Source organism: Bidens hawaiensis, unplaced genomic scaffold, assembly GCF_021521415.1.
Source record: "Bidens hawaiensis isolate Kalapana, Puna unplaced genomic scaffold, B.hawaiensis_p1.1 tig00041895_1, whole genome shotgun sequence".
In the NCBI taxonomy this organism is placed as follows: Eukaryota; Viridiplantae; Streptophyta; class Magnoliopsida; order Asterales; family Asteraceae; genus Bidens; species Bidens hawaiensis.
The window spans coordinates 44,309-58,243 of NW_027497432.1; the positions used below are offsets into that span (position 1 = coordinate 44,309).

A 13,935-nucleotide genomic window follows, 5' to 3' on the forward strand; every position below is an offset into this window, starting at 1 on the left:
CTCCAAAACTAGACTACCGACCTCGTTCATCTTTGTATTAACTCTCGAGTATCACCCCCAATAGCTTCCATTAAGCTCCGATTAGCTCCATTAAGCACTAACACACCTGCAGTTATAAAATATCTCAAAGTAATCGTGTTCGATATATATAAAAAGCTATAACACACAATATTAAACATTAAAAACGCATTCTTTTACCCACTCATCACTACAGACCTAGGAATAATAATAATAATAATAATAATACAAAGGTCGTGTTTATTTGTTTCGTTATGTTTGTTTTCATGTTTGATGTATATGTATTATGTGACAATTTAATGTGATATGAATTAATTCTTCAATCTTAATTAGTGTCATGAGCTATGAGCAATCACGGTTGTGCCAAGACATATAATTTGTCATCAATTGGGTGTGACAGCCAGGGACAGACCCACATTAAGTGGGTCGGGGTCCCACAACCCTAATGCTTTTTAAAAGTTTTCTTAGAGACGGTATATTAAATTTTTCATGGACCTATAAGAATTAATAGCTGCAACTCATGCTAACAAAATAACTTAGCTAAGGTGATACGATTTGTTTATATCAAATCGGTCATGAGTTCGAGATTGTCTAAGTCCTGTCTTCTTGTTTTTTTTTTCTTTTATTGGATGTCCAAGTTAGTAGATTAGTGGGTGGTTGGCCCATTAAGTGCATGTTTATTTCATTCATTAACTTCTTGTTTGAATGCTTTAATAGTCTTTGTTTTTATGAATGAAACAATAAAAATTTGGAACAAAATTACTCTTATTATCTTAATTTTCTTGGAGTATTTATCTACTACAATAGGCTAATTAGGAGACTGATCATGTTGAATCAGTCTCAAACACAAACTCACTTTGCAACAACGGCCATTGTGACTCTCGACTGTGGCCGCATTCTCCACTTACACCTATTAGTTGTTTGTGTATGAACAATAATTTTAGTGCATCTGATGTTCAAAATATATTAAGATTGGCTGAGTTATATCCATGTGATTGGGATCTTATTTTGTGTGTGTTTCTAAAGTGATTATCATATTGTTTTTTATCATGATATTCTTTTTTATTATGTTCCTCATCCCACCCTACCCTTACAGCGACCGACTCAAAAAATCTTAATATCGAAAAAAATGGGACCCGTTGGTAAAAAGTCCTAGGTCCGCCACTGGTCACAACCCATTATAAGCCTAACGAAATTGTCACCCATTGTGACCCGCGCGATCAACCCACCCATTTTGCCACACCTAACTATTAGGTTTTTTTCACAACACGTGTAATAACTATAATGCGTGCCAATTATCTCAAAAACAAAATCTTAGGTACCGAAATGGAAATCATGTAAACTAAAGTACCAAAACAAAAAATAGTTAGATTTCTTGTAGCATTATTTACTACAATCACCTTGATGACGTAGACGTGATGAAACCTTTCATCTCACAAAGATGTCATTAATCCGACTACAGCAGGCCGATTCGTCGGACGGCATGCTACCGGGGCCACAACAACGGCGGATCGGCTGACCTCGTATCGACCGGCCTCCTCGCCTACGCGGCCGGCAGCACCGTCCCGATCCTGGACACTCGGTCCATGCAACTCATCTTCGTCTTCCCTATCCCACCTCCCATTTCGTCACCTCGGTCCGGTGGTGCCCGGCCACCATCCGTCTAGACGTCCTAACCCACATTCCCACCTCCTCCTCGTCAAGCCGGTCCCTCGACATTGACACTCTACAGCATCTACACCGGCAAATGCTTCTTCAAATACCACAACGCACACGAAACATTCTCATGCATTAAACGCGATCTATTCGACTCCCGCCATTTCTGCGTCCTGAGCTTAAAAGGGTTCCTCTTATCAATCAAAGTCCATGGCAGCGCCTCTGAATCCGACGTGCTCTTGGAAGAGCTTAGGATCGCTATGGATGTGTCTGAGCTGGTCCGGTTAATAATGCCCCGGCTTCGGCTTTGTATCCTGCTTATGTGGTGAAGCTTGCCTTTTCCCCTCATTGGAGGCACATTCTGTATGTTACTTTCCCTAGGGAGCTAGTTTTCTTTGACCTGCAGTATGAAACGCCTTTGTCGCGTGTTAAGTTACCCAGAAGGTGCGGGAAGTTTCTAGACGTCTTACCTGACCCGAGCATGGTGCTGGTTTATTGTGCTCATTTTGATGGTCGCCTCACCGCCTGGCGACCCAAGGAGTAAGTATATGTTATGGGTCATGCTATAGCTACAGCAACAAAACCCTTTCACACCATAATCTGGCCATTTACAAAACGGTCGTTTTGACAAAAAAAAATAGTCAAACTTAGAAAATTATTGGTCAAATATTCGGACGGCTATTCTCTATTATTATTGGTCAGGACAGCTGTTTGGCCAAAACTGGACAGTAGTTTTGACCATAGACGGTCAATCTTTGAAATTATTTGGTCAAAACATCCGTGTGAACTCTATCTAGACGGCCATTTGAATCAGTGTGGGATTATTAGATATAATTAAGATGGTGTGTCTAGATGGCCGTATGCATTATTGCTTAACTTGTTGTGTATGCATTAATGTTCATAGTTCTTATTCTAATATTATAATTTAAATTATAGAGGGGAACAGGTGCATGATATGTGTATGATGGAGGAACTAGTGCCATCAGTTGGTACCTCTGTGCCTTTACCTTCACTTCTTGCAGTTGTGATCTCTCAATCTGATTCCACTCTGCAAAACATTAGAAAGCATTTTTCTGATGTGGATAGAGTTTCATGGTCTGAGAAGGAATTTGATATGGACTTTGACAATCCTCTAGATTTTCGTGATGAATCGAATGTTATCTGTAAAAAATATTTGTTATCAATTTCTGATGACGGGAAAATATGGAACTGGCTTCTTAATTCTGAAGGCTCCGTGGATGATTCAAAAGATGAATCAGATGGTGCAGAAAGTAGTAAAGTGTCGGTTCTATCTTCTAGTGATTCCATGAAATTTGGCAAAGGGTATTCATCAGCCTCCAGTATAAGCCAGGAAAAGCTACGTTAAAGGTTCATACTTAACTTCTCATATTTAGGTTTATACGTACTTGTTTAGCTTTGATTATTGATGCATTTTGTGTATTAAAATCCTGATGCAGATTAGCCTTGTTGGTCAGCTTCATCTGCTTTCTTCAATGGTGACTATGTTGGCTGTACCATCTCCTTCTATGACAGCTACTTTGGCCAATGAGTTGTGTTGTTTTCCTTTATTAATTGAAACAGATTTTTATACATCTTTCTGCAATTTTTGCTATTAGGTTTTAACAAACAAACACAGTAAAATTTCACTCATAGCGAGTTATTGATAGGGTACAGGGATAACATAATAGGAGCAGCAAACAGCTAACTATGATATGTAACTGCAAAGCATAGAATCCAGATAACCTATTAACACAATGGTAGCGGTAAAGTACTGATATGTAAAGTATAGTAACCAGATAACATAACAGTAGTAGTAAACTAGTTGACATATTATATATGAAGGTGGGGGGAACCACCCGGCTGTAGTTGTTCCACCGGTTGCTTTGGGAACTCAAAACGGCTCAATCGACATTATTGATGTGTCTGCAAATGCTGTAGCTGCAAGTTTTTCTGTCCACGACGGTGTTGTAAGAGGGTTAAGGTGGCTTGGAAATACTAGACTTGTCTCATTCTCACACAGTCTAGTATGGAATATTTTAAAACCGCTCTCAATTCTCTTTTAGTATTTTTACTTTCTTGGTTAACCTTATTGTTTTCGCATATGTTAATTCAGGGAAATGAGAAATCTGGAGGCTTTGTGAATAGGCTTGTTGTTACATATCTTCGCAGCGGTCATAATCGATCATTCAGGGTTCTACAAAAACCCGAGCGCGCACCAATTAGAGCTCTGCGGGTTTCGTCTTCTGGAAGGTGTACACAGTTATTGTTTTTGTTCCACTTATCATAATTATTATATTGGTTCAGTTTTGTAAATAAAAAGAAAAATCTGCATTAAAGCATTTTGCAGACATCTTTTGATCTTACTTCGTGATGCACCCGTGGAGGTTTGGGCAAAGTTAAACGTATGTAATTGTGATATTGTATTCTTGAATAATAATATTCTGTACAAGATTGTTTATATACTAGACTATATTACAATTAGATCCCTCTACTATAATTATTGTAATATCTAATCTAATATGTCTAATATTCCCCCGCAAGCTGAGGCCGGGAAACGACCTGCAGCTTGGATCTTAAAAACAAATATTGATCTGTCAGCAATGACTTAGTGAAGATGTCAACAATCTGATCACGAGTTGAGATGAATTGTACACGTAACCCCCCCTCGAGCAACTTTTTTCCCGGACAAAATGAAAATCTACTTCAACATGTTTCGTTCGGGCATGAAAAACCGGGTTAGCCGAGAGATAAATAGTACCAAGATTGTCGCACCAAAGTGTAGGAGCGGACTTAGCAGAAATACCAAGCTCACGTAATAAGGCTTCAAGCCATGTAAGTTCAGCGACAGTGTCAGCTATAGATTTGTATTCCAATTCGGTAAATGACTGAGAAACAGTACGTTGTTTGCAAGCCGTCCAAGAAATAAGATTAGACCCTAGGTAAACAGAAAAACCCCAGTGGAGCGTCGATCAATAGGACACCCTGCCCAGTCAGCATCAAAGTAAGCCTGAAGATTATTCCAATGGGCATCAGCGAATGCATGAAGAGTAGACCCAGAAGCATGCCAAATAAGAAGACCATAAGCACAAGTACCGAGAAGATATCTGATAATACGTTTAACCGCTGACCAATGGTTCTCAGTAGGAGCATGCATGAACTGACATACGCGATTAACAGCGAATGTGATATCTGGACAAAGTAACATACTGCAGTGCTCCAACTAACTGTCTGTACTTGACCGGATTAGAAAACAAGGAGCTGTCGTCTAAAGATAACGGAACAGATGTGCTCATCGGGGAAGGAGCCGGTTTAGCTGTGGATAGACCAGCTCGTTGTAAAAGTTCCAGAATGTATTTCTTTTGTGAGAGAATGATATCTGAACCTTGTTTAACAATTTCCACTCCCAAAAAATAATCAAGGTCACCGAGGTCTTTAAGAGCAAATTCGGCACTAAGGTTAGCAACAATCGTGTTAATGGCATCCGAGTTGTTCCCAGTCACAATTATGTCATCCACATAAACTAGAAAATAGATAAGTGTACCATGATAGTTGTATATAAAAAGAGAAGGATCTGTTTTAGAACCCCTGAATCCTAGCCGTTGTAACGCAGTCGAGAGACGAGTAAACCAAGCCCGGGGAGCTTGTTTTAAGCCATAAAGAGACTTGTGAAGCTTACAAACATGAGTAGCTCTTGTCTTATCAATGAAGCCTTGTGGTTGCTGAATGTAAATTGTTTCTTCAAGGTTCCCATGAAGGAACGCATTTTGAACGTCCAGTTGTTGGAGGGACCACTTGTGGGTAACAGCTAAGGATAACACAACTCGGATAGTAGAGGATTTTATTATCGAGCTGAAAGTTTCATGAAAATCAACACCTGGTTGCTGATTGAATCCTTTAGCAACAAGTCTGGCTTTATATCGAGAAGGAGCCCCATGTTTGTCTCGCTTTATCCTGTAAACCCACTTGCAATCAATAACGTTAGCACCAGAAATAGGTGGAACAAGAGACCATGTTCCGTTCTTAACAAGGGCCGAGTACTCTTCAGCCATGGCGTGACACCATTCAGCGTATTTGTTGGCAGTGGTAAAGGTGGCGGGTTCGGTGTCGGGTGGTGAGCTGATGGTGTGAAAGGCTGATGGATCGAATCGGATACGCTGTTTCGGAATGGGTCGAAGATTAGGTGGACGGGTACGGGAAGGTGGTGGTGGAGGTGGAGGCGGTGGTGTCGGAATTGAATTAGAGTTTAGTGTTGGCAGTGGGTTTTGTAACGGTGTTTGGTGGGTGGGTATAGGGCTGTTGGAGAAGGTAGAGGAAGAAGAGTGAACGAATGATTGTTCAATAGTTACAGGTGGGGTTGGTGCGCTAAAGTTTGCTGGTTGGTCGGTAGCCAAAGAGGTGGTCGGCGGGCTAGAGTTGGCTGGTTGTTCAGCGGCTATATGGGTGATAGATGGGTTGGATTATGATGTTGGTTCGGTTGTCGGGGGTGGTGGAGATGGGACAAAGGCGGTATATGGAGTAGAGTCGGTAAGCGAAGGTTTAGGTGATGGTTGTGGCTGGAAAGGAAAGTAGTTTTTATTGAACCGCACATGGAGAGCGATATAGAGACGATCAGTTGTAGGATCTAAACAACTATATCCATGGTGAACAGGGCTGTAATCGAGAAAAATACATGGCATCGACCGAAAATCCATTTTATGGGGATTATACGGTCGAAGATACGGAAAACATTGACACCCAAAAACCCGTAAAAAAGAGTAATCTGGTGGACGGTCGTGGACCGTTTCAAATGGTGACTTGCTAGAATTGAAACGAGATGGCATGCGGTTAATGAGATAGACGGCTGTGTCAAATGCAAAATGCCAGAATCGTTGTGGGACAAACGATTGAGCAAGAAGGGAAAGACCCGTTTCAACCACATGACGATTTCGGCGTTCGACTATGCCATTTTGCTCACTCGTGTGGGGACAAGACCGACGATGAATGATACCGAGCGAGGTAAAAAAGGTGGAAAGATTGTGAAACTCGCCACCCCAATCGGTTTGAACATTTTTAAGTTTTGTATTGAACTGTCGTTCGACCATGGAAATAAATTGTTTGAAAACCGAATACACATCAGACCTTTGTTTCAAATGAAAAATCCATATGTATTTTGAATGATGATCAACACATAACATAAAATAACGATTACCATCAGATGATAAAACGGGCGCGGGACCCTAAACATCACAATATACCAAATCCAAAATATGATTACTATGAAACGAAGAATTATGCAAAGAAAGTTTTGTAGATTTTCCCTGTTGACAAGAAGTGCAAACATTATTATAAGTTTTGTCAGAAACAGGAAGTAAATATTTGGATAACATAGTTCTTAAAATCTCATGATGCGGATGTCCCAGACGTTGATGCCATACAGCTGAAGAAGCGCGAGTGGCAGAAAAGGCGGACTTGCGAATAGACTGAAGTTGTGGAAGGACAAGAGAGTAGAGACCATCTTTACTTGGACCCGTGAGTAGTGTGGCGCGTGTAGATATATCCTTCACACAAAAGAAAAAAGGGTGAAATTCAAAGAAGACATGTTATCAAGACAAAACTTTTGCACAGATAACAAGTTACGTTGAATTTGTGGAACATGAAGAATGTTAGATAACGAAAGAGTTTTGTGAGGTGAGAAAATATGAGTGGAACCGATGTGAAAAATAGGTAAACCCATACCGTTGCCAACATGAAGAGCATCATCACCATGATATGCATCTGATGTGCCTAAACTTGCATCTGATGTGCCTAAACTTGCAAGATCTGGTGTGACATGGCTATTGGCGCCAGTGTCTGGGAGCCAAGTTGTGGATGTAGTAGACCGATGGTCAGCAAAGCTGGCAGAGGTTCGTGTACGAACTGTTGATGGATCCCTGTTTGGACAAAGAGATGGGATGTAACCAATGCCACATCGGTTGCATGAACCGTAAACTGTGTTTGTGTTAGAGGCCCATTCAAACTGACTTCGGTTGCCACCAGTTCGATTGTTGGAACTGCGTCCACGGCCACGATTATTATTGTAACCACGTCCCCTATTGTTTTGAGTAGATCGAGAGCTATAGAAAGCTTGTGAGGGAGCCGATGGTGTAAGGTGATATCCGAGTTGTGAGGCTAATTGTTGGACAGCAAGGAGATGAGCCTGGTTAGCTCTTGTGTGGCCCTCGGAACCAACAGTAGGGGTGTTAAGATGGGTGCTGGTTGCTGCCATGAGTGCTTGGGATAATGGTGGTGTGGGCTGATTTTTGTGAATCATAAAATCAAGGTCAGCAAGTAAACCTGGCAGTTCATTAAAAGTGATGGGTTTTTCACGGCCCAGAAGGTTTGACTTCAGTCCATTGAATTCTTCACGAAGACCAGAGATAGCTAACATGACCAAATCTTTGTCTTTGATTGGTTCACCGATGTTGAAAAGGGCTTTGGCATATTCTTGAGCCCTAGATAGATAGGTTGTAGGTGTTTCATCGCCTTTCATCTCAATCCTTAGGAGTTGTTGTTTTAAGGTAAACTCGCGAGACGAAGTGTGTGGTGCGTAAGCACGTTCAAGAGAGAGCCAGAGATCCCTAGACGTGTCCCCCTGGACATGATGAAAAGATGCTTCAGATACTGTAGAGATAAGCAACATACGGACATGCGCATCATTGGCAACCCACGTAGCATGATTAGGGTTATTACGGGTCACGGTTGGGGTTGCATCTTTGTCTGAACCAGAACCCTCGATTGTGATTGTAGGGGAGGGGCATGGAATAGTTCCATAGATATAGCCAAACATGTTGTTTGTAACAAGAAACGAGTGAATCATTGTTTTCCAATACATCTAATTTGTAGGGGATAGGGTAAAAGCAAACTTGTGGGAATTGTGGGATGTTTTCTCTTGGGTAGTAAAGGCAGCAAGAAGAGCCATGGAATGATGATGATGATGATGATGATGAAGAGAGGGGAAAAAAAACTTGTTGTATGGCGGCTGGTTAGGGTTAACAAACCTGGCTGTGATACCAAGTTAAACGTATGTAATTGTGATATTGTATTCTTGAATAATAATATTCTGTACAAGATTGTTTATTTACTAGGCTATATTACAATTAGATTCCTCTACTATAATTATTGTAATATCTAATCTAATATGTCTAATAGGCAATGACAAAAACTCCAATTATGGTAAAATAGCTGATTATATATGTGTTTATTTTCGTATGTCAATTATTGTTACCTTTATTATTATTATTATTATTATTATTATTATTATTATCTGTGCAACTTAGGTCTGTAGCTCTTCCATTCACAGTTTTGGAATGGACTCTTCCCGCGGTTCCACGACCGAGACCATCTAAGCAACCTGCAGCTAGTTCACAAGACCAGACTATTGACGTGGCTACAAAATCTAGTCAGATCCTTTTCACTTGATTTATCCCTTCATCTCTTGGAACTTTTTCCTATGTGTACTTGGAATAAATAAGGTCTTCATTAATGCTCAAAAGTAACATGCAGATGGAGCTCAAGAAGACTTCACAGAAAGTTTTGCATTTGCTCTAGTAAATGGTGCACTTGGAGTGTTTGAAGTTCATGGAAGAAGGATCCGAGATTTCAGGTACATGTTTTATAAGTATATTTGGAATTTTGTAGTCCCATTTAGGTCTGCTGCATTCACTTATGTTCAGTTACATCAGCAGGCACATGTGTTTTTTTTTTTTTGTTTATGTTCAGCATCCTTTTGTTATTCAATTTCTTTAGTGAGTTTTTGGAAGATTCGGAAGTCTAATGTTTATATCTTCCCTCTACTTGGCATAAGTTGTCCATGTTGATGCATCATGATTTTTTTTTTTAACTGCTGGAGCGTCTGGCAAAGCCAGACCACGAATAACCCGAAGGCCCCGAGATCGAATCTGGCCAAGAGGAGGGGAACACCTTGCAACCCAAAGGGCCTAATTTTACCTCGGGGGAGACTCGAACCCGGGCAACACGCGGGCGGGAACCTTGCAAGCGAGTAAACCCTCCCACCTCCGACCAGCTGCGCTGACCATCATTGGCAATGCATCATGAATTCATGATGATTGTTTCCTGCTGTGCAGACCGAAATGGCCTGATGCATCATTTATATCTTCTGAAGGACTGATTACGGCAATGGCTTATCGTATTCCTCATGTGGTTAGTTTATTTTCTTTTCTATTTTCATTAGGGTTAATATCATAAAAAAACAACATGGTTTGTATGTCAGTTTATGGGGGACAAGTTAGGGAATGTTCGGTGGTGGGACGTGACAACTGGAAAATCGTCCTCTTTCAGCACTCACAGAGAAGGTATTAGAAGAATCAAATTCTCGCCCGTTGTTCCTGGAGACCGTAGCTTCGGACGTATTGCTGTTTTGTTTAATGACAATACATTTTCAGTATTTGATCTTGTAAGTGAGAAAAGTAGCATTTTGCTTCTTTTCTTACTTGCTGTTTGTCACCTATGTTGCAACATATTTTTAGGTACATAATATTTGAATAATATTTATCAAACCATATATAATTGAATTAAAATCTTTCACTTTCAGGATTCACAAGATCCGTTAGCCAATTCCTTATTGCAGACTCAGTATCCAGGAACCCTTGTGCTGGAACTTGATTGGTTACCTGTGCGAACCGATAAAAATGATCCTTTGATATTATGTATTGCTGGAGCCGATAGTAGCTTTCGTCTTATTCAGGTTAACATGTATGCATCACATCACACTTGCTTTGATTTCCAGTTACGTTAGATAATATATTCAATTCACTAACGTTTAAAATATCTCCGTTAAGTGACAAAAGAACCAGTAATGTAATGCATCCCGGATGTGTGAAGGAACGTTTTCGACCAATGCCGATATGCTCTCCTGTATTACTTCTTACGCCACATGCCATGGTAATATAATACTAGCAATATTTTATTTATCCTTTCATTCTGAACAAGATAGGGTTAAATTGTATTTAATTTTGTAAAAACAGGCATTAAGGTTGATCTTGCAATATGGGGTAAAGCCCTCATGGTTTGATACACATAGTGCAATTCCAGATGTTAAAGGGAATCCCCAAATGTTAAGAAGTTCATCATCTGTTGGAGACCTTCGTAGTTACTTGATTGATGCATCACCTATTGGTGACTCGGTTGTCCCCGAGTTGCTTCTTAAAGCATTAGACCCTTACCGAAGAGAAGGTAAGCTTTATAGGATCAGGACCATTTCATAACTTTCAAATAATTCTAAAACTTTTACAACTCTTGACAACTAATCATTTATATATTTAAGTTTTGTCATTATTTATTATATGTAGTTATGTGATTGCATATATGTGATCACAAGTTTACATATATGTGTAATAACCAACATAGATAGATATATGCAATCAGAAATTTCATATAATATATGATAAAACTACCCTCCAAGAATTTTAATACATAACCTAAATAAATAAAACGATTAATTGTTAAGAGTTCTTAAAATCCTTCAATTTTTGGGAAGTTCTAAAATGATCATGATCTTATATACATATATGCATATATGAAAAAAGTTCATTATTTTTTTCTTTTTTATAATCTTTTATGTTATATTGAATCAGGTTGTGTGTTAGATGACGAAAGGGTGCGACAGTATGCTTCTATACTCAATAAGGGTTCTGCTGCAAGGTTTTCTTTTGCTGCTGCAGTATTTGGTGAAACCCTAGAGGCTTACTTTTGGTTGCAATTGCCGCATGCATTAAAACACTTGTTGAACATGTTATCTAACAAATCTTTAAAACGAGCACCAGTAAAACTTCCAACTACATCAGTTGATGATACAGCTATTCTAACTAGGATGTTTACCAAAGGGAGATCTAAAGCTGTGTCAACACACACAAACTTAGTGGTAACATGATTTATGCTTCTTTACAACAAAAATGTCAGTTTGTCTAACACATGATATGGTATCTATCTTGGTAGAATGATGGCCAACTTAGGATGATGGCTTTTGACCAACAAGAGTTGTAGGAAAACGCGAGTGAACGTATTGCATGGCATGAGCAACTGGAGGGTGAACAGTCTATACAGAACTGTGTGCATGAGTGAGTTAGTTTATATCATTATTGTGTTTTTAGATTGATGGTAATAACCCAATTGGTAACTGGATTTCCTGATAATATTATATCATGCTTGTGACAGTTGGTAATCTGAATGTTGCTGTGCATTTACTACTGTCAACTCCACCAGAGAGCTCGTTTTTCTATCTGAATGCTTTGTGCGCGATTGCTCTTTCATCTGCAGTTTCAAGGTCTCTGAATGAACTGGCGGTTAAGGTAGTTGCAGCAAACATGGTGAGGACGGACAGGTCATTGTCGGGCACGCATTTGCTTTGTTTTGTTGGGAGATATCAGGAAGCTTGTTCACAGGTTGTAATTTTAGGAAGTTACTGTTTCTGATACTGAAACATAATACTTTGATTATCTTTATATTTAAAGCTGTCTGTTATGTTCATATGTTTTTAGCTCCAAGATGCTGGATGTTGGACCGATGCTGCAACTTTGGCAGCAACACATTTGAAAGGAACTGACTATGCAAGGTTCGTTTATGTTCGTTCCTTTAAATTTGTTTATGTTTGTTCCCTTATGTTCGTTAGTTTACATTTTTAAGTTAATCTGTTTAAGTCGTTAATATATTCATTACAGTTTTGTTTGGTAGTAATAACTTTTACAGACCCAACAAACTGTTGTTCACATTTACCTACTTTAGATTGATTTTAGCTCAGTGATGTTCGTGAACCGTTTGTTTAGACTATTAATGAACTAACACGAACAAGAAAATCTTGTTCGTTTACTTGTTCATGCTCGTTCATTTGTTCACAGGCCTAGTTGTACATAAAGATAAGGAATCTTATAAATAGGATAGTTCATGTTTTTATATATATTATTAACTGTGTTTATTCTATTATGCTATTTAGATATATTGTATATGTATCATCTCATTTGTTATATTTTTCAGGGTGATGCAAAGATGGGCAGGACATGTCTTAAACGCTGAACACAACATCTGGAGGTATAATTCACTTGTAAATATTTGACCTGCCTTAGCCTATTCAAATAGCTGGAAACTTTGACCCGAATGGTTGACTGATTATGGAATGCAGGGCACTAATAATGTATGTAGCAGCTGGTTCATTGCAAGATGCTTTAGCAGCACTGCACGAGGCTCAGCAACCCGATACAGCCGTCATGTTTATTATTGCCTGTCGGGAAGTTCATGCTGAATTTATAGAAAACTTAGATCCTAATGAAGACCCGTCGGTCAAGGAAAAGTTGCTCGTGTTACATGGATTAAACCCACAAAACGAAGTAGTTATCGCGGTTGGTGAGTTATACACCAAGTACCAACAGAACCTAGTCCATCTCTGCATGGACTCGCCGCCATTTTCAGAATAATTCCAAGTTTTTTACAGGAAACTGAAGCCAAGTAATGGATATGTAAAGATTCCGGTATGGTTACAAATAATTATTTTTATCTTTTTATTATAAAAATAAAATAGACTCTATCTTGATACAACCAAGATCATTATTTGCATAACATAATATGACAACTTTCGGTCTCACAACATATATATGAACCATTTGAGCTTTTGCATGTATTTGTATGGTTTGAAGGACTTAAAAAAACAAGATTTATGATTAAAAGATAGATTATTTTGAAATCAAGACCATGTATTAGCTAGGCAAGAATTGGAACTTTCGTACGTATAGTTCAGGTATGTAAGTGTGTGTGTGTGTGTGTATATATATGTGTGTGTTAAAAAAAAGAAAATATTAAAGTTTATATATGGTACGGTACATAAATACTAAAAAAATGTTGATTTATCATTTATGGGTTAAATTGTATGAATGGTTAAATGGAATGATCGGCTTGTGTAACAGGTAGAATTGTAGAAACAGGTTTGGATCAAAACATGTAGGTTTAAAATATAGCTTCAATCAGTTTTAGTAAATATAGGTGGTTGTTTGTTGTTATAACTTTGTCAGGTTTGGTAAAACAAAATGGATCATACTGAAACAAGTTATATGTTATTTAATGATTAAATAAATCACTTGATAAATTAGAAGATAAACAAATCTAAGAAAATATAAAAAATAATAACAAGAACATCATCGGATTGTTTAAAATGGGTAAGGATATATATCATACTTTCGATGATATGATAATGTAACTAGTAAAAGTTGGTGTTGACAGTAGTTATGGAAGGGTAAT

At 38.8% G+C, this 13,935-nt stretch overlaps 1 pseudogene; it reads left to right on the top strand.

Moving 5' to 3' along the window:
* The first annotated feature begins 1,459 nt into the window (after positions 1 to 1,459).
* On the top strand, positions 1,460 to 13,118 carry LOC143593301 (uncharacterized; annotated as a pseudogene).
* Positions 13,119 to 13,935: the final 817 nt, after the last annotated feature.